The sequence below is a fragment of the Rattus norvegicus genome, chromosome 14 (genome assembly GCF_021556685.1).
Source record: "Rattus norvegicus strain SHRSP/BbbUtx chromosome 14, alternate assembly SHRSP_T2T, whole genome shotgun sequence".
Lineage (NCBI taxonomy): Eukaryota > Metazoa > Chordata > Mammalia > Rodentia > Muridae > Rattus > Rattus norvegicus.
In genome coordinates, this window is record NC_141547.1 from 96,532,070 (window position 1) to 96,552,703 (window position 20,634).

At 40.8% G+C, this 20,634-nt stretch overlaps 1 long non-coding RNA gene across 1 annotated transcript; it reads right to left on the minus strand.

Annotated features, from left to right (window-relative positions):
- Positions 1 to 1,578: 1,578 nt before the first annotated feature.
- On the minus strand, positions 1,579 to 6,234 carry LOC148001462 (uncharacterized). Its single transcript, XR_015637160.1, has 3 exons — positions 5,658 to 6,234; positions 5,414 to 5,542; positions 1,579 to 4,882 (listed from the first exon to the last, which is right to left on the minus strand). It is a non-coding gene; the product is annotated as an uncharacterized LOC148001462 (long non-coding RNA).
- Between the last annotated feature and the right edge of the window lie 14,400 nt (positions 6,235 to 20,634).

The following is a 20,634-nucleotide window of genomic DNA, read 5'->3' on the forward strand; positions in this document are numbered from 1 at the left end:
ATATAGATATTTTGAATATTGAAAAGAAGATTTAGAAATGTTAATTTTATTTTAAGACCTTCATCCAATAACTAGGCACATATTAAATGTTTTACCTCTGATAAAAATTCTCACACTTAGATGGTGCAGTTTGAAAACCGCTTTTCATATGCCCATTAACTTTGAGCCAACAGTCCGAGAATATGCGTCTTCTAATTATGGATTATGGAAACTGATCCCACCCCCTAATACTGTAAAAGGAAAGTCAAGTTAAGTTTAATTTTTTTTTTAAGTCCTGTCTTTGAAGGTGCTCAGAAAGTGGTTTCAGAGTAGCAATCCTGGGAGAAATCATGGAACAGGTTTGAGAATTGTTGGTAAACATTTTCAAGTTTGCATAAATAAAAGGGAAATATTTTAGGAAAACAAGGGATGTCCCTGATGGGCCATATGTGTCAAATGGAATGAATCTGGTAGAACTACCGTTTTGGAGCTCCTGAGGGGGACTCCAGATTTGTCTCTTTCCCACTAAGCCTTCTGTTGCGTTACTTGTGAAGACTGTGGTCAGAGGAGAGGTCCGTTCCGAGGGTCACAGCCTGGTTGAAGGGATTTACCAAAAAAGCTAATGGCAGAATGACCAATTGAACAAAACAATCTTCTCATTGCCAAGCGAGGGATAACGTCGGTTGCTTAAACTGCTTCCCTTTGTCTTTTGTTGGCTGTTGCTGGTCTGGTCACAGGGATTGATTCCAAGACATCAGAATGTGCTCAACCCATGGGTTAAAACCCAGGTAGCGCTCATCGGAAATACTACTCTTACGTTATCGTTGGTAAGCAGGGTCTCCGGGTTTCAACTGTTGGCCTTAAAACATTTTCAGAACGATGTCCTGACTTTTCTGTGTGGATGAAAAGAGCCTTCCTTGGATGCTGAGGAAAGCTGGCAGGCCTAGAGAAAACGCGCCAGTTTCCTTCCTTTGCGGAGCATTTTTTTCCCCTTTGTCCTGCTGATCACAGTGCTGGGAGTAGTTAAAGTTCAAAGGACTGGATCCCAATTCCTTACAGTCAGGCTTTCTACAAGTTTCGTGGGGATGGATAAAATGGAGTTTGAATTTAATTTACTGGAGAATTCAACGTTTTAAAATCACATTTTCCAAGTATCTTTGTTGAATTACTGGTAGTGGAGCAGACAACAGCGGAGAACTTGTAAGAGGCTCAGAACTTCGATAGGTCTCAGAAAACAGTGGTTTTCCCCACATAGAGTACCACATAGAGGACCACTTGGGGCTTGGCCCTTCTGCTCTTTCTCTTGCTCAATGGAGGTGAACTTGGAAGTCCCTGACCTTGCTAAAGCTGACTTCTCCTTTGCAAAAAAAGATATAATTTCCGTCTTTCCCAGCAGGCTTCCACAGATCAATGACTGTTAAGTAGTTGGCACTCAGAATGCCCTGAGTGCCTGTCATTATCGTTGTCTTAGTGGAAATTCACAGGATCCCTTTACACCTATGGAAAGGGACAGGAACTGTGTTTACTGTTCCTTTTGAAAGCAGCTTTCAAAAACAGCAACTTGTAGGAAGAAGAATTAACCGCTCAACAGCTCATTCAGAAGGAGAAACAGATTTTAATTAATGTGTTTCTGTTTTTCATAACAGTTTTGTGTACACAAGCTCAAACTTGGACTTTCGGAAAAATACAAAACTTCACTATTATAAGACAAAGCCATTATCATCATTTTTGGTTAAGAAAATTATGTGCATTTTATTAACCAAAAAATGTGTTTATGCTTTTCGCCATGTAACTATTTTTTGAAAGTATCCTGTTAGCCAGAGCCTGGTTAAAGGACTGTGGGCTCCTTGAAGTCAGCCACATTTAAGAGCAGTGCCACAATTCTTACAAGGTTGAAAACCACTGCTCTCAAGGGTTCTGGTAGCAATTATAATATGCAATACATTTTGTTTTAAATGGAAGGTTTCATAATGAAATTTGGAAGCCAGCGTCATTTCCCTTCCTTGGCTTACTACAAAAAGAGGATTTGAGGGCAAACAATAAAGGAAATAGCAAAAAAAAAAACGATTATATGACCTTAGGCAAATATGTTCCGTAATTCATCCTTGTACACACACACACACACACACACACACACACACACACACACACACACACACACAGGAGAGAGAGAGAGAGAAAGAGAGAGAGAGAGAGAGAGAGAGAGAGAGAGAGAGAGAGAGAGGAGGGGGGAGGGAGAGAGAGAAAGAGGGAGGGAGGGAGAGAGACAAGCAAACATAAACATAGAATGGAGACTTGACAATTCCTTGGTATTTTGAAAAATGTGTATATTAGTCAAATTGAATGATTAATTGTTACCAAATTGTCTAATTAACCAAATAACTCCCAAGCTTCCGTGCAGTCTTCTGAACAAGTCCTGTCTGGGGCGTGGGGAAGAATGAATTTCTTTCCCGTTGGGTGATGTGAGACAGTCTGAGGAGCTGCAAGAACTTGATGATCCAGAAGTAGAAGACACTACTTTTTCTTCTCATCTTGCTATGAAGGAAACACTAATGGTTGCCTTCTAGGATAGATAAAACATTTTAAAGTCCTTACTCTCAGCCACCCCCTACAAGACTGTTTCTGAATTGCTTTCATTTTATCAATGTTCCTGTCAACAAAACAGGCTTTGTATAAAAATACAGCATGTTGGCTGCCACACACAGAAAACACTGGCTCAAGGAGAATGTGTTAGCCAAAATTCTGCTCAGGCTGTGCTGCTGATTGTCTGGCCTTTGGGTATCTGCTGGGTCCAGGTAGAGCCTTTGGTGGGCTGTGTTTACACCACTAAAAAGCAGAACGGAGGGACAGTGGGGTCCCTCCTGACACTGCAACTGTGCCAACAGATATGTTCTTTCCCTTTGTTGACACACTAGAGACTCCTCATTCACAATCAGACTAAAGGAACAAATGGAAGAGTTGGGGAGATGGATAAGGTGAGCCTGTGCAAGCATAAGGGCAAGAGTTCAGATCCCACAGTTAAGTCAATGCCACTGTGGGCAGAGTGGCCTGCCAGTGAGTGCAGCATCTGAAGTGCAAACACGGGAAAGCCCCAGAGCAAGCAGGCTACACAGGTCAGCTGCTCTGGCAAGCTCTGCATTCCACTGAGAGACCCTGTCTAGCAGATAACGTGGAAAGGGACTGAGGAACACTCCTGACATCAGCCTGGGAGCACCACGTGCACACAGACATGTAACCCACATACATCTGAACACATGTGGACCTCAGGAAAAAACTAGAAGTAAAACTAAATAGAATTAACGGAATGTTGGCACACCTGTAGGAGGATACCAACTAGTGAGGATACAGTTACCGAAGGGTTGCTTCAGACAGTGCCTCGCGGGAAACTCTAGGCTCAAGAACAAAGACGAACTCAAAATAAAAAGAGAAAAGCAAAATGGGCCAAAGTTGACAACCACTATCATTTTTTTTTACTTTGTTCATTTATTAGTTTAGCAAATGCCTATGATCGTAGAGTCCAGAGCAAAAAAGACATCTACTGAAGACTTCTATTGCTTTGCACAACAGCCTGGATTTCTTGGTAAGATGTCCATTTCTATGTCAGGATTTTGAGCAAGAAACTTCTCTCTACACTTTTAAATCTTTCTGTGTAATCCAATGTACTTGGATATCTTTAATATGTCTTGAGATGCAAGGAGGGAGTAAAAAAGGATGCTCCTGGACTTAATCACACTGGTGTGGGTCCAGGAGAGAGCTTTCGATTAAGGACTCATGGCATGTTCTTCCCCTGTGTTTCTCAATATTCAGGCCACTGACATACATGTGGACCCCAGGAACCTATTGCTAAAGGGACAGTGCCCTGTCCCCCCAGGACCCACATCAGCATCTTCCTTAGCTACTCGTGGAGCCATGGATTCTGTACTTGCAAGATTCCTGGCCTGTGTGTTACAAATTAAGAGAAGCACTTCAGTTCATGACAGCTCTCACTACTTAACCCTCTCTCCGTTGCCTGTGCAGTGAGGAACACTGGGTTATATTCTTATTAAGGGGCACTGTGGAGGGGCCGTTTACCTCACTATTATTCTATGAACCTGATTTGAGTGGAATGGAATGAAAAGTCTTCGGGTGACAAGAAGCATATAATTAAAGGAGTGAGGAGAATTTCAGCCACGCCCACCAGAGCCTGGACTGTTACTTCCGGTACTTTCACTTTCAGAAACAGTATCGCCAGCCATCGAGGCAATAGCATAAGGCAAACTGTGGCTGACATTCCGATTTTCATCAGTGGCTACTCATTAACGTTGCAAGTTCACTGTTTTAACTGCTATTGTCTTTATTATTACAGAGCGATATAGAATTTTCCACTCTATTAAGGTTGTTAAAAACCTTTCCATAAGGAGCAATTGGACTCTAATTAGGTATGCCAAAGGGTGCAAAAGAAGTTACATCGAATTTAAAGCAACTAAATGTCAAACTTTATATTACGTTTCTTTTTTGCTACACTTAAAAAATGTTAATGAAGAATACAATTTAAAAGAAATACCCAGGTAAGGGAAAAGGCGTACTCCACCAAACAAAAACGTAAAAAACAAAATCAGAAAACCAAATTTCTCTGTAGTAGTACTCCATGAGATACAGTGAGAGATATTTATAGGTTTGCAGATGACAATACTTTCTGCACCAGAAATTCATCCATCCTTCTAACTGACTTGAGAGGCATTTATAACGAATAAAACATATTTGTGTCTAAGCTGGGAGTGGAGTTCAGGCCTCATCTAGCAAATCTGAGACACGCTGGCCCAAAGAGCTTAACTGATGTCGAATGTAAACCACGTTTCAAAAGCATGTTGTCAGGTCTGCACAGGCTATCCATTCTGATAATCTCATTCCGTTTTTCATTTCACTGTCGAAAGGAGAGGTAGATTAATGAGAATCCAAATCCCACCAGAAAGAAAACTTTCCAAATAAGGAATGCCCAAAGAGCGATTTGGAAAGATGACTTAGTCTGTCTTTGTTTTTCCAAGTAACATTTAGACCATTTATATTGGAAAGATTATTAACCCAGGTCAATATGATTTTACTAGATTAAATCTAGAGAGGAAAAAAAAGAAAAAGAAAAGAAAGAGACAAGATGCTGAGGATGTGATGTTGGAACCAGGATCATGATAACTAGGAGTTAACAGAGCTGTGACTCTCCTTTAGCCTCTCTTTTGTTGGGTATCAAATGCAATTAAAGAAAAACAGAAAATTGCAAGTTCATTTGCAAATGTACACCACAGGAAAGAAACATTTCTCCAAAAAAAAAAAAAAACTTAAAACATTTAGCGCCTAACTTTGTGTATACCCTTTCATTTAAGAAAACCAACCAACAAACAGAAACAAACGAGACCATGGTAATCAAAATGGCTATGGATCAGAACTGAGGGAAACTTACAAATCACGTGGCCACCTTCTGGACGGTTTACTGGCCAAGAAGCCAGGGCATAAAGGAGTGTGTTTTTGAAAGTTTTCCTTCAATCATTCCAGTGTGATAGGATTCCTGATACTGCAGAATGTAGAAGTCCTAGAATGACATCAGACATTGAAACAAAAACCTACATTTCTGGTTCAACTCCAAAGACTGGATTTAGGAACTACAAGGGCTTTGCATTGAAGTATACAGCAAGGAGCCGTCTTACCGAGTACACTGCATCACCCGGTAAGGGTCATCATACGAGAAGGATAACGCAAGATGAAGGCAAAGCCTCTGATGCAGTGCTGGGAGAAAGGACCGACCGTGTGCTCCGTGACTCCTTATCTTGCAGTTGGTAAATGGAGTCTGCACAACCCCTGCTCTCCCTAACGTTGGGAAAGGAAGACCCTCAAGGTTGCACAAGGAAGCAACACAGCGAACGCAACTCAGCAAGGAGTTCCTTTTTCAGAAACAGTTTCGTGCCAGAACCCGAACAAAACCACACTCCCCTTAAGTAGCCTTTGCCCCCTGTCCCTGATGTCAGTCGTCAGTCGTGGCTGTTTCTCATCCCGTTGAGGGGAGCTCACTTCGCTCTCTATCACTCCCCGACAAGTTTACAAAAACAATGGGTTAACTCTTTTTGACAGAAAAACGTAAAAACACATACATGAGAAAAAATTTTCTCACACTGTCAAGGCAATATAATTTGCCTTCCAGCAAATTCCAAACCACCACGCTGCAGACACTAAGCAGAGAGAAATGATTGAGCTTGCCGCCATTTCCTTCTGAGCTCGTGTCACCCTGGAAAGGGAGTCACAGATCACTGCGAGAGAGCAGACACAGCTGGAGGAGCTGTCTAGACCTGCTGTGACAGAGAAGGACTCTTCTGCCTTAGCGGAGAGTGTGTTTGCTCATGCCATATTGTCTTCTGATTACAGGAATGAATTGTCAGAGGTGTGTGTGTGTGTGTGTGTGTGTGTGTGTGTGTGTGTGTGTGTTTCCTTGTCTATGAATTAACATATCATCTCCCTCTTTGGTTTCCATTTATATACCATCGTATAATCACACGCAGAGCCAAGCTTTCTTTTTAAATGTTTTATATTTTCTACAGAATGCCACACAATGGCTAAAGGAATCATCATATGTTTGGGTACTTTTTAAAACTATTTTTTTTTAATTAAAATGCCCCAAGTCAATCACAGGCATGCAGTGTACATGAGCTGAATGTGTGGCTTACATGTTCTGGAAAAACACCGTTCAGCTGTTGTGCATGTCCCATGCTTCTTTTGCACACGGAAAAAAAAAAAGTTCTGTCATTGGAATAACAATTTCTAGTTTGTCAAGACACTAAAGCCAATTAGAGGTCAGTGTTGACTGATCATTCGCCAGTGTTTAATTCATAAGTCAAAACCGAACTTAGTGTATGTGAGCTCTCCAAACATCCTGAGTCCTTCTATTCACATTTGACATACATTTAAAATGACTAATTACTTTTTTTCAAGTTCTTGAGGAAACATTTGTTCTCCAGATGAAAACTGTTGCACCCAGAGCAATCTGTTGTAGCTGAATGATGCTCCCTTTTTTCTCCTAATAAAAGCTACGAATAATTATTTTGTCCTATTACCCTCATAGGTCGGTTGGGTTGGTCATTTGGAGGACATGGGGCCCTTCTACAGAGATAAGAGCAACATGCTTTTATCTGTTTCCATCCTGAAAGACAATGGCAAGTACTCGTTAGCCAGACCTTAAGAGTTTCAGTGTGTCCCTAGTTATTGTTCAAATGCTCACCACTCTCCACAAAAGTGAGTAGAAAAGTCACTTCACATCATCAAGCAATACTGTTAATAAAATAGGACAGTGAGAACCTGGAAGCATCATAGAACGAGCTTTGCCACCCTGGAAAGCTGCGAGCTTGTCAGCTAGTCATTATTGACACTACTCCTCAAGAATTCAAGTGCAAGCAGTATTAAATAATCAAGGTTCTGACTACTTATTGGAGCTCAGAGAATTATAGAATTTGTGCCAATGGTAAGCAGCTACGTCCATAGCTACCCAGACTGAGTTATTTCATTCTCGGGCACGGCGTTCATTTGTCCAGGCTAGAACTTTATTCCAACAGAATTCTATATTACTTGCTCAACTTGACTAACTGTGTAGCCATTAAGAGATGCATCTACAGCACAGACTTAGATATCTAACTCGTGCCTACAGGCCACGGCAATGATTGGAAACACAAAGGGAAATGCCATCGCTCTAATTTCAAAGATTCGCTATTGAGCCAGGTATGGTAGTTCCCACCTTTAATCCCCAACACTGGACAGCAGTAGGAAGCCGATTTCTGATATCTAGTCTACCTTGGTCTCCATAGGTCAGCTAAGGCATGCAGTGAGGCTCCATCTAAAAATATGCAAAATTAAAATAAATAAGAAAGAGAAACGCTTAATTACCTAGTAAATGAAACAGATGTAAAGCAGTACCAAGAAAACCACACACTGTAACACGTATGTAAATCCCATTTTGTGCGTGAAAATAGCCCAGAGGAAGGAATTGTATTGCTCTGTTAGACTTCTGAAGGGATAAAAGAAGGAAACTTAGCAGGGCTCTTAAATCAAGAATAGAAGTATGGGACAGGTCACAAAGGGAGATTCTTGTTAGTCCCTGAGGAGTGAATTGGCAACCTAAAAGTGGAAATGGGTGGGCCTGGACAGACAAAGAAGATGACATACTTCATATCACGTGATTCCCAGAGCACAGCCAAGAAGAGGGAAGTGTAGAGATGGCCCTATCGTCCCAGCTCGATCCCGAAAACTCCTATGCAACAAGAAGAGAGTCAGCTTTTATCCCGTGGGCAGTCATGAACCATGAAAGAGCTTTACGTCTTAAGAAAAATGACTCCACTGGCAGTTTGAAAACCAGATTCTAAGTTTGAAAGAATGATGAATGGGGCCAGAAATACTATTTGGAAGGCTATAATAGAGCCCAGATGAAAGATAATGCAAACATTCTTCGGGCGTGAGGGACAAAGAGGAGAAAGTACAAGAACTGCTTTATAGGAGCCTTAAGGGATGAAAGTGGACAATCAATGGCAGAACTGTCCCGATGCCCAGTAAAGAACTTAGCACCGCTCTTGAAGAAGAGTGCCACACGCCAGTTCAGCAGCTACTGTGTCTGATTCTTCACCAACAAAAATGATTTTTTTTTCTGTTCAGTTAATTTCTACATTCTGTCTTCCTGTCCTACATTCTGCAGAGGCAGACAAGTTGACTGTAGGCTGCCTTTGGAAGAGCCGTGTGAAAAAAATCAGTAACTCGGCAGGTGACAACACCCAAGAGTCGGCCAGAACTGACCCTGGCCAAGGCAATCTGTTGGAAAGACTAAATAGTCAGTCATTCAGTCGTTACTATATGTAATACTGCCAACAACTATCACCGCATGTGTAGAAAAGTCACATGTACACAAACACAGCACATCAGAACAAGCTAAGACTGACTGCAAATATGGTTGGCTATCTTAACTGTAGATGCTCTGTCCAAAGAAACAAATGGTCTGTGTGCTAGTGAACACAGTTGTTTCAAGAGCAAACATTTGGGGCAAAAGATATGCTTTAGGGATTAGGAACATTTGCTACTTTTCCAGAGGAGCAAAATTTCATTCCCAGGACCCATATGACAGCTTACAGCCAGCTGAAACTATAGTTCCAGCAGATCAGGTGTTCTCTTCTGGGTTGGTCTGGCACTGTGAGCACACACACACACACACACACACACACACACAGAGAGAGAGAGAGAGAGAGAGAGAGAGAGAGAGAGAGAGAGAGAGGCAAATGACCATATACATGAAATAAAAATAAACACATTAATTTCTTTTAAAAAAGAAAGCAAGAATTTGTTTGGGGTATATTCTGGAACACCTGAGTCTACTGGAATGAACCTTGTCTTTGGATCGTTCTTCACTCTCTGCCCTTGCTCCTACTCTTTTGTTTCAGAAATATTAGCCTCTTACAATACAATTATTCTCTTAAAGTAAGATCCGGTATAATAGCGAAGACCTAGGAACTGTGATATGTCTTACATAATTTAGTTCACTTAATCCTCAAAAGCAGCACAAGTACATGCTGCTATTACTATCAAGTCACAGATAAAGCAAGAGAAGTAGACAGAAGTTGAGTGACTACCTCAAGGATGCACCCCAGACTGGGTGCATCCACGGTTGGGCTGTTTCCCCAAATGATGTTTCTGGGACTCGCTAGTACGGCCTTCATTAGTATTACAGATGAGTTCGGTTTTCCTTTACAGAAAACCACAACTCAGTCATTTACTCTGCAGCCGCATGATCTAGGAAATCACACAATGACCAGACCTAACTTGCCCAGTTTGGTGAGTTTTACTTAAATCCAGCTAAGCTGCATGAATTCTCAAGGCTAAAGCCAGAGTTTGTCCGTTTTAGCTAACACCTGCTCTCTATGATTAAGTGCACTGTAATTAACGGCCTTTCCGCGAAAGATTATAGAACGGAGTACAGTTTTAAAAGGGAAACAGACAACAGATCTTACACAAAATAGCTGAATACTTGTGGAGCTGAATAGATGGGTCACTAAAAGCCACAGTACTTCTAAAGGCAAGGCTAGGCTTCCTTATTTTGCAACATTGTTCTGAATAGCAGCTATGGTGGACATTCCATACTGTTTGCACCCGTGTAGACATCGGACTTTGTGATTGATTGGGAATATTGGTAGGGCAGCTATCTTTGATCCATGCCTTCACGCTGGTGAGAGACTACAGAGAGCAGGTGACCTACGCTCTATAAGCCCTTACCACTCTAACAGCCAGCAGAGAAATCACCAGAGACACAACTCCGCTTGGAACTCATAAAGGACCCTATACTAAGTAAAGCCGTGAGCCATAGGACAGTTGCTGGGCCTCACGTCTGCCAGTCTTTCTCGCTAGAAAATGACAGTGCCAATGTCTGTTTTATGCTCCTAGAGAACTGGAGGAGCTTTAGAAAGGGATAAAAAAAACCAAATTGTCTATTTTATTCAAGTGTGGCTGATGAAACAATGACAATATAAATATAACCTTGTATTTATACTAATTTATAATATTCAATACATATTATATATACATTTATATTTATATAGAGATATATGTAATTATATATATAATTATATATGCATTGTAAGCTTATAATTTATATATAAATACATATAATCTAATATATTATATTATATATAAATATATCACATATTATCCACTATATAATATTACATATTACACACTACATATTACATATTATACTATATAGTATATAGTATATATCATATATTATATGTGCATTATATATCATATACCATATGGTATATACTATATTGTACATATTATATTGTATATTGTATATTGTATTGCATATATTATATTGTATATAAATGAATTATACATATCACAATATATATTATTCATATCTTATAGAATATAAATACAATATAAGTATGTTTATAAATGCAAGCTTTTAAATGATCACAGAAGCGATACTGAACATGAGGAAAACGTTAGGGCAAACGTCTCAACATAGCAAGGTACTCATCACTTTCCCATACTGGATGGTGGAGCTGTGAGAGGGTGACACTAAACATAGTGATCCAGGTTGGTGCAGCTTTCAACCTTGACCACAGGAGCTTCTTTGTGCAGTGGACAGCAGTTGTGCCTTGTGTCCTGACTGCTAAAATGTGAAGAATGTGTGTGTTGAGTGCTTAGTTTCAAATGGCAGATCTATATGACCCATCCAGACTGCCAGAGCCTCGCGGTAGGTCGGAGTGCTGTGAAATACTGTCTGAAGGTGGATATGACAAAGATACATTGTATCTGTGGATGATTTGTCAAAGAGTAAGTAAAAGATATTCTTACAAAAGCAATAACATAATAGTGTGCTATTCAGTAACCCCACAAGATAGCTCAGTGTGTTAGAAAAGAACAAATTTAAGGAGAGAAAAGATAGGGTCAAAATAAACGTGTCCTGCAAAACGCTTCATCTGGGGACTTTTGGAAGAAGCCTGAGAGCGAGATAACATGTAGGTCTCTGATTCTGTGCCTTCTCCTGGGGCCCCTTACCTTCTGTTGATTTACCATGTCCAACTTCACTGCTGTGGGTTCTGCTTTATCTCATTATATTTTATTATGTTGTGTTTTGCTGTTATCTTTAGAAACCTGCTTTTTTTCTAAAGAGATAGATATGGGTGGATCCAGAGGGGAATGTGAGTCGAGGAGGGACTGGGAGAAGGGGTTCTCAGGATATATTGCATTAGAAAAGAATCTATTTTCAATAAAAATGGGGGAAACAGTCAGTGCCCACCCTGTGTGAGAACCTATGAGGCCAGACACAGGAAGCGAGGCTGTTTGTCCTCAGGGTTTACTTTGATAGCTTTGCCACACCAGGGCTTTTTCTAGTATTCCACATTTGCTACATCTGGAAGCACAGTGGAGGCAATGGATGTCCAGATGTGGAAATGCACGATGCCCTTGGAATACACTGTGGGTTTGTTGTTTTGCACAACCACCAATTGAAGCAGTACACTCTCCCCACAGATTAATGAGCTTCTAGACGTTAGCAAGCTATAAGTCAGTAATCAGAAGGATAATGTCTTCAGAATACCTCTTCCTCATATCACGTCTCCCGACTGCAAAGTCAAGTCTACATAAGAGTCAGAGAAGCGTGAACTGTCGAAACAAACAAGAAAAGCAAAATACCGTAACAGGAAAAAAACAAAAACACAAACAAACGAAGAACCATTGAAAATTGTCCTCCAGAACCATGCTATATCGCCAGTACTTGATTTTTTTCCATGTCAACAGCAACTCTTCTAGGTGTTCGGAATGAGGCGACTGTCTTGTCATCTGTGGCAGCCCCCTTCCTGAACGTCTTGCTCATCTTAACGAAATCCGAGTGTGTAGTTGTAAACAGACGTGGGGAAAAGGCGATGTCAGCTCTCGTGTGATGGGTGACATCAATCATCCACCGTCAGTTATTTCTGTGAGTAAGCCTTTGTTCAAAGCACAGAGCGAGAATGCTGTCAGACCACAGGGACAACCTGAGATATGTACAGGTGCTAATACTCACAACTGCCAATTAAAGCCAGGACGATCCCAGGCTGGGTATCAACCATCACATAAGCTGTTGACATAGCAATTCTTTTCTCCCCATTAATTCATTTATTTATTCACTTTACATCCCAATCACTGCCCACCCACTCCAAGTTCCCCACTCACACAGTCCCTTCCCTATGCCCCTTACCTTTCTCCTCTAAGAGGATACCACTGGGTATCCCCACACCCTAGCATGTTAAGTCTCTGCAGAGCTAAGTGAGGCCCTATAACGCAACCCAGTTAGGCAAACGGGCCATACATAGGCAGCAGCTTGAGAGACAGGTTTGCTCCAGTTATTTAGGGACTTGCATGAAGACCAAGTGGCATATCTGCTACATATATGCGGGGGACCTAGGTATAGCCTACACATGCTCTTCGATTCATGGTTCAGTCTCTGACAGCTCCGAGAGACCAGGTTACTTGACTCTGTTGGTCACGCTGTGGAGTCCTATCCCCTTTGGGGGCCCTCAATCCTTCCCCAAACTCTTCTGAAAGACTACACGAGTTCCTTCTAATGTTTGGCTGTGGGTCTCTGTGTCTCTTTATATTGGCTGCTGGGTGGAGCCTTTCAGAGGACAGTTATGCTAGGCTCCTGTCTGCAAACATAACAGAGTATCATTAACAGTGATTGGTATTTGCCCATGGGATGTGTCTCAATTTTGTGCAGTCATTTCTGTATCTCTGCTCTACCCTTGTCCCTGCATATCTTGTAGGCAGAACACATTTTGGGTCGAAGGTTTTGTGGGTGAGTTAGTGTCCTTATCCTTCCACTGGGAATCCTGCCTGACTACAGGAAGTGGAGACTTCAGATTCCACATCCCCACTGCTATGAGTCTCAGCTAAAGTAACTCCATTCCTGAAACCTCCTAGAGATGCCCCCATCGCGCCAACCCCTACCCACACACCACCACCATCAGTTGCAGATTTCCATTCATTCTACTGGCCCTCTGGCCCTCTCTCCTGTCTCTCCCTACACCTGTCCATTCCCCTCCCCATCCCCTCTCCCACTTAGCTCCCTTCCTCCATCTGCCTCCTATGACTATTGTATTTCCTCTTCTAAGTGAGGTTCAAGCATCAAGACTGGGCCTTCCTTCTTGTTCAGCTTCTTTGGGTCTGTACAGTGTAGCATGGGTGTCCAATAGTTTAGGGCTAATATGCACAAGTGAGCACATACCATGCATGCTCTTTGGGTCTGGGTTACCTCACTCGGGATGATATTCTCTAGCTCCATTCATTTGCCTACAAAAATCATGGTGTCATTGTTTTCAATAGCAGAATAGTATGCCGCTGTGTAAATGAATCACATTTTCTGTATCCATTCTTTGCTTGAGGGGCATCTGGGTTGTTTCCAGTCTCTGGCTATTACGAATAAAGTTGCTGATATAGCAGTTCTTTGCTTAAGAAAACCATCAGCCTGAGAGTACTGATACAGACTCGTGTCTTCTTCCCCCGAGTGCAACATTAAGCTCTTTAAATGCCTAACTTCGAAGCAAAAACCAAATACAGAACATTCTAGTTAGCTGAACTATTAAGATATGTTCATCAAATTCTTCTTGAAACTATAAAGGTTTGAAGCATATTGGATGTGGGTGCCCGAATCTGTATGAGAAAGTCTCCTATCTATATAATAAAGGAGTTCTACTTATAAAAAAAACATTTTCTACCTGTCTTTGTAATACTTTTTTTTTAGTTCTCAAATGCCACCTTCCTTCACATGCAATTGAATTAAAAGTAGATATTATGATTTGAGCATGGGCATGCATGTGTGGAAGTCAGGGATTAAGCACTCCTTGGTTGCATGCACTTGGTGTTTAGAGGCAGTTTCTTATTGACCTGGAGTTTTGTTGTTTAAGCTATACTTGCTGGCTAACCCAGGGACAGGGTCATCCGCAATGTTAACTGCAAACCTCTGACACCGTATGTGCTTTTCTCCAGTGGTTGGAGGGTCAATCTCAGGTCTTCATGGATCAACTTCATGCACTTTACAGGTTCCCAGCCAATGAAAACTTGACAGGAAGTGATGCTGGCAAGGATCACAGCAATTTTAAGTAAATATTCTTTCTGATCAGTCTTTAGAAAATAGATGTTCTGTTTCGCTTGCTAAGAATTGGAGCACAAAAGTTAGTGATGTAATTGACTCTCTGTGTCTGTGTCTGTGTCTGCTGTCTCTCTCTGTCTCTCTGTCTCTGTCTCTCTCTGTCTCTCTGTCTCTGTCTCTCTCTCTCTCTCTCTCTCTCTCTCTCTCTCTCTCTCTCTCTCTCTCTCTCTCTGTTGAGCATTTAGTCTTCGTGGTTAGGAGCCATACCCTTCTTGTCCTAGCCACCTGGTTAAGCTATGAGGTTGCTTCCACATTCTTTGAAATCCTTGATTCCTGCTGCTTTTATGAGTAGCATTTGAAAAATAGAAGCCTACAGAATCCACTTCAGAAAGCAAGGGTGCAAAACTGGAATCCTTTCAAATCAACTCAACCCTCCATGCTAGTCAGTAATCAATTTGGTTTTCCTGTTACCCAAAATGATAATTTTATATCAATTTTCTTGCTACTGATAGAAGGGAAAGTTGCCATCCATTAAAAGAGGCTCAGCAAATTTCCCTTTTGAAAGGGGAAAAAAAAAGTCTGTCCTGCTAGCTGCATAATGAACAGCTACTAAGAGAGCTATCTTCAATACAAATATGCTTTTCATTTGTAAATTAGTTTTTCATAAAAGCTGCCCTACAAACATATGGAATGCTAAAGATCCGAATGAGAGGGAAATGTTTAATATTACATCAAGAACACATGTGCTCTGCAGGAAAGACAGGACAAAGCAAAGACTTCCAGAGGCCTTTGGCTACATGAATGTTTATCATCTGACAGTGCTGAGAATGCTGTGCTGGGACTTTGGCTTTGGGCTATTCACTTGGGACATCTGTGCTCACATGTTTAGATAGAAGAGTAAACGATAGTGGCTGGCATGGTACAGTATATCACTGTCTCTGGTGCCAAAGGGCCACTTTTCCCCAGTGATTTCAGTCCTTTCATGGGTTGTCCTATTGATGTGGACAGTCAGAAAGTCACGATGACTTCTGTCGTTGTTCATGCAGTCTTGGACAGGGTTGAGAACACATATTGTAGCCCACCTGGGTTTGATCATGTTTGACTATTGTAGCCGTCACACTCACCTTCAGTCACTCAGATATATGTGTCTCTTTGTTTCTGTTCAAAGGTGATTAGTCTTGTGTGAATAAATGAGGTATGTGTCTTACATGACTTTGCTGAAGAAAAGCTCATGGTAGCCTGCAGAAAACATGGGGATACGCAGATACCAGTGTTGTCTGCCATTGGCTCTGGTGTGCTAAATTCTGATGCTTCTTTCTCTTAAGGGTGAGAAAAAGGAGTGGGTGTGGAACAGAGTGAATACTGGTGGCCCAGTCGAGATCTCATCACCATCCCTGCTTCTGACTATTGTATTTATTAAGGCTAACATATAATTTTGGGCACTCATAACATTTATGAAGTTAATGCACAAGGTCTGCCCTTTGCTTTCTGCTCACTAAGATTATTTCAGCTCCACACACGCAAAGCAGAGTATTGTGTAAGAAATCAATCATATCAAAGAGAAGTAGTTACTGAAAACCTGCCAAATACCATAAACAGTGGCCAAAATGGAGTCCAACCATGTACACGGAGAGTAATTGAAACTATGGATTCACTTGGGGCAAACAGGCAACTTTTCATTATGAATTATAAAGCTTTTCAAACATAAAATGATATCCGAGAGGAGTGCATTACCTAAAAGGTTTCGATAAGCAATGGAAGGAGCTCTAAAGTATGCAGCGGGGATCAATCACGCAGTCGCATGGTACCACTTACTCCTTGATAAACAATGTCCCATAACCTCTGAGCATTTCCATTATTTTCATCAGCACCCAGACATCAGAAGTGACAAAAATGTCAAATGATGTTTTATTTACTAGTATAAAACAAGTTCTTGTGAAAGTAGATATTCTGTGACAATGGAGACTCATAAAGTGCATTTCCGGGCATCAACAGTGATTTACATTGTCCGGGGATGACAGAAAGCCTGCTGCTGGTGATGAAATTTAATTGGAATTTTAGTCATGACCAACATGGATTTCTTTCTATTGGGAGAGGGTGTGCTCTGCCTCTCTGGCTGAAGGACAGTTTAGTAAGCCTGAAAAGAAAAATGTTTAGTAGAAACAGACCTTAATCTCTGTGTCATCTGCCAGAACATGTACTCTGATGCTTTTTTTTCTTGGAGTCATAAGAAAAACTAGTCAATACTGTACAGAGATATCAATTGATTACATCAGTTGTCAAAAACAATTTTCCAGAGTAGAATGAACTATGTAGAAATGTCTCTTTAAATGCTATTTAAAATAAGCCTAGGACTCAGTTGGTAAATATGCTTGCCTGGGATTCAGGAAGACCTGTGTTCAAGTCCCAGCCTTGAGCCAATGGGAATCGTTCACACATTCCTGTAATCATGGCATTTCAGAAGGAGAGGGTGGTCCAAAGTTCATCATCTTCGAAGTAATTTGAGACCCCCCCCGACACATACACCCCTAACATTCATGAGAACTTGTCTCAAGATCAAATAGACAAAATAAAATAAGCCTAAATGGCTACATCTCTCTATTCAGGGAGGCAACTTGCTTCGTGTGCAATTGCTTCCCCTGTGACTTTGCATCTGTGGGGATCTGTGCCTGTAATGCCCAAGCATAACCTACAAACTGGCTTGTTCCCTCAGCTGCCATCAGTCTCTGAAGCTCACCCAGTGGTGCACAACTCTAGTCTGTTCCTACACATAAAAGGTCAGTTAGCCCAGGTTTTTATTTTTAATTAAATGGGTTTGGTTGCAGTGATGGATTTTCTTTACATCCAGCTCCCATGCATGGTTTTATGTATATATTTGTGTTAGAGGAGCACAGCCTATTCTCCATTCAGAGATACATTTAAATGCAACCCAGTTAGTTGACCACATATAACTCACCCAAGTACCCCAGCTATATGAAGATATTTTTGTCTTTAAAAAAAAATATCCTTTTAGAGAGCTCTGAAGATTTTCTTAAAATGTTTTCAACTAGCATGGAGACAAACCTCAAATTATTCTACACTAGTCTAATTGGTTTGTCAGGACTAAAAACTTAGGTTTTTCCTCCTGGCACTTACTGGTCATCCTTTCAGGATGCTCAGTAGAGAGAGGACCAAGCACAATCAAGCAGAATTTGTTCAAAGCTTTGTTTGATGCTTATGCCCTGTCAGACTGACTCAGCACAATCTGGCCATAGAAAGATCTGAATTTGGGCCGCCTGAGAAAACAAGCACTTTTTTAGGTTATCATCTGAAAGTAGATCTTGAAGAAGAAAACTATGATCATTGCCCCTGTACTTTTGCAGCTATCTTGGGGGTTGCAAGTTATCTATGCCGTTTCGGAAACGTATTGCTGAGGTCTGACGGGGTGGATATTTTGAACGCCAAGTCTTCAGCTTGCAGGGGCAAATGCAGACGTGATTTCAGGCTTTTATCATTGTGAATTTAGCCCCCAATATTCCAGAGAGTTTGAGAAAAGGAGTAGTCTGGAGTACAGAATTGATGGATGCAAAGGAGAAATTGTTTCTCTATTTTTGAGCATTTAATAATTTCTTCAGCAAGTTTTCATAAGAGGTAAAGATTCTTGCAAGCTCAGTAAAGGCAGGGAAATAAAACATAAATTGAGAATAAATTTATCTGAATATATTATTTAAGTATCTAAAGCATTGCTCTGCTTTAATGATTAAATTATGATCAATAAGAGCCTTTCATCTCACAAGGGATCTGCTGATTAGCAGCAGTGAACCAGTCACCGAAATGCAATGTATACTCAAGGGACTGGCACCCAATATTTATGGTCTTAACCTGTAGAGATATCAACATGCACATCTGCAGCCTTGTCCTACACGTTTGCCTATGCACACATGCATGCACATGTCTGTGAGAAACACCGCCTTTTGACCCCTCCTTATCCACCCCCAGTTACTCTAATATATCAGTCTGTTGCTTGAGAAAGAGCATTGCTACAACTAATTAATCCTTAAAGAGATCAGTGAATACATCTCATTGGTAGCCATACATTTTTAATTGTTCATTTTGCTCAAGTACCACTTGAACACTAGTCAATTTGCAAATTCATTTAAGAACCAAAAAGGCCTGGGGTCTATCTTTTTTTTTTATTTAAAGAAAAGGATAAAGAGTAGGCAGAATTCCATAAAGGTTGTTAGTCCTCTAATTAATTTTATGAATCAAACGAGAATTAATGCATCCTGCTATTTGAGCAGAAGTCTTTTTGCCAAGATGCAGGTGTTGTCATGCCCTCTTCCCACGGAAACCTAGTCACAAGCTTTGAAGCCAAATCCACTGGCAGCTAATGATGAGCTTTGAAGCAACGTTCACAGATCATTTGCTTTGATGGCATTTGGAGGCTTTCCTCGCCTCGGTCCGATTCCATTGTAAGTAGAGTACACATGCAGCCCTTGAGAACTAACAAATACAGGAAGATTTTTTTGGGGGGCCAGCTGAGTAGTGTCACACCTTTAATGTTCCTCATAGACGGCGTATACACACTTGAAAAATAAACTATACGAAGGGTGTTGGGTAGACAGGACCATGTTCCCAGTGTGCTATGCTACTTTCCATCACAGTTTTACCCCTAAATCTCATAATATATAAGTAAACTTTCTATAAAACTAAAATGCCATGAACATCAGTCATAATCTGATGACTGATTACAGTTGCAATAAAGTCATAAATCCTGAATATTTACAACAATTGCACCTCAAAATTATTACATCCTTTTTTTTTCAAAATCCATCAAGAGAAAACAGATGGCTAACACACATAAACTTGAGTGGAAAAAGATACGTGCTCTGTATGACTTCAGCCTTCCCTAAAATCAATGTTAAAACCCTTAGGTCTGACTTTTTTCAGCTCTGTGTCTTTGTGTAATTTGCCTCAACACTACCTGATCTAATTTAATGAGATGCGAGCTAAGGAAGTACTTTGGCCACTTATCATGGGTTTCAAATGACACATTATGACTACATATAAAAGTCAATATTTGCTAATCATTTTAGGGCAGGAACTATTCTAGGCCAACAATTCTTAACTTGCAGATACATTCAAGATTAATTAATCTCTTCTCTCCTGGTCCCCTCTTTTCACCTCTCTGGAATGAGGAAATCAATGACCATCTAAGCAAGCCCACAGAGCCAGAGCTTCAGATCCGAAGCAACTCTTAAGCAATTTTGCATATGTACTCAAAAATGGAGATTTGTGCTTTCTCTGCAGGTTAAGGAAAATTTTTGTTTTAAAAGCAAAGTTCACTGGGTCATTTGCTAGGAAAAAAATGTCCATTGCAAGTTGACAACATTGACCTCTGGTTTTTGTTGTTGTTTGTTTGTTTTGGTTGTCTTTATTTTTTTTTAAATCAAGAGAATGCTGAGATAAGGTATGATTTGGTTTCAGTCTTCCTTTATGTCATGCTTTGGCAAAATTGTGACCATCAAAGTTGACTATCACCTGCTTTTGTAAGAACGAGTGATTTGGTTCGGGCAATTGTATGTGTTTATTCAGCCCACTGAATGCACTCTGCTCTTCTGAAGTTATTCCAGGAAAGTCCTTCCTCCTCTTCTATGCTTTGGAATGAGAGGTCAATGTTGAAAAGTGAAGGTTTCTTTACTGTAAAGCCATTAATTAACCGAGACCCATTTGTAACCTAATGCTATGTAAAGAGCTCAGGACTTGACTGCGATTGGGTGTCACATAAATTTGAAGTGTTATTAACATACACTGACTAGGAGAAACCCCCGAGAGCACAGTTTTTCAGTGTGAAGGACAACAGCTGTTGGTGTGGCTCCCCTGGGGAAACAGAGCAGTGGATTAACCCAGCACAACACCCAGGATGTATTGACAGGTGGTTAGTGAAAACAATACCATGTGAACTGAATATCTCGAATGTGAATCAATATAGACCAGTGATTAGGTTATAAATTCATTGATTTTACTTTGTCTGTTTCTGCAAATGAAGC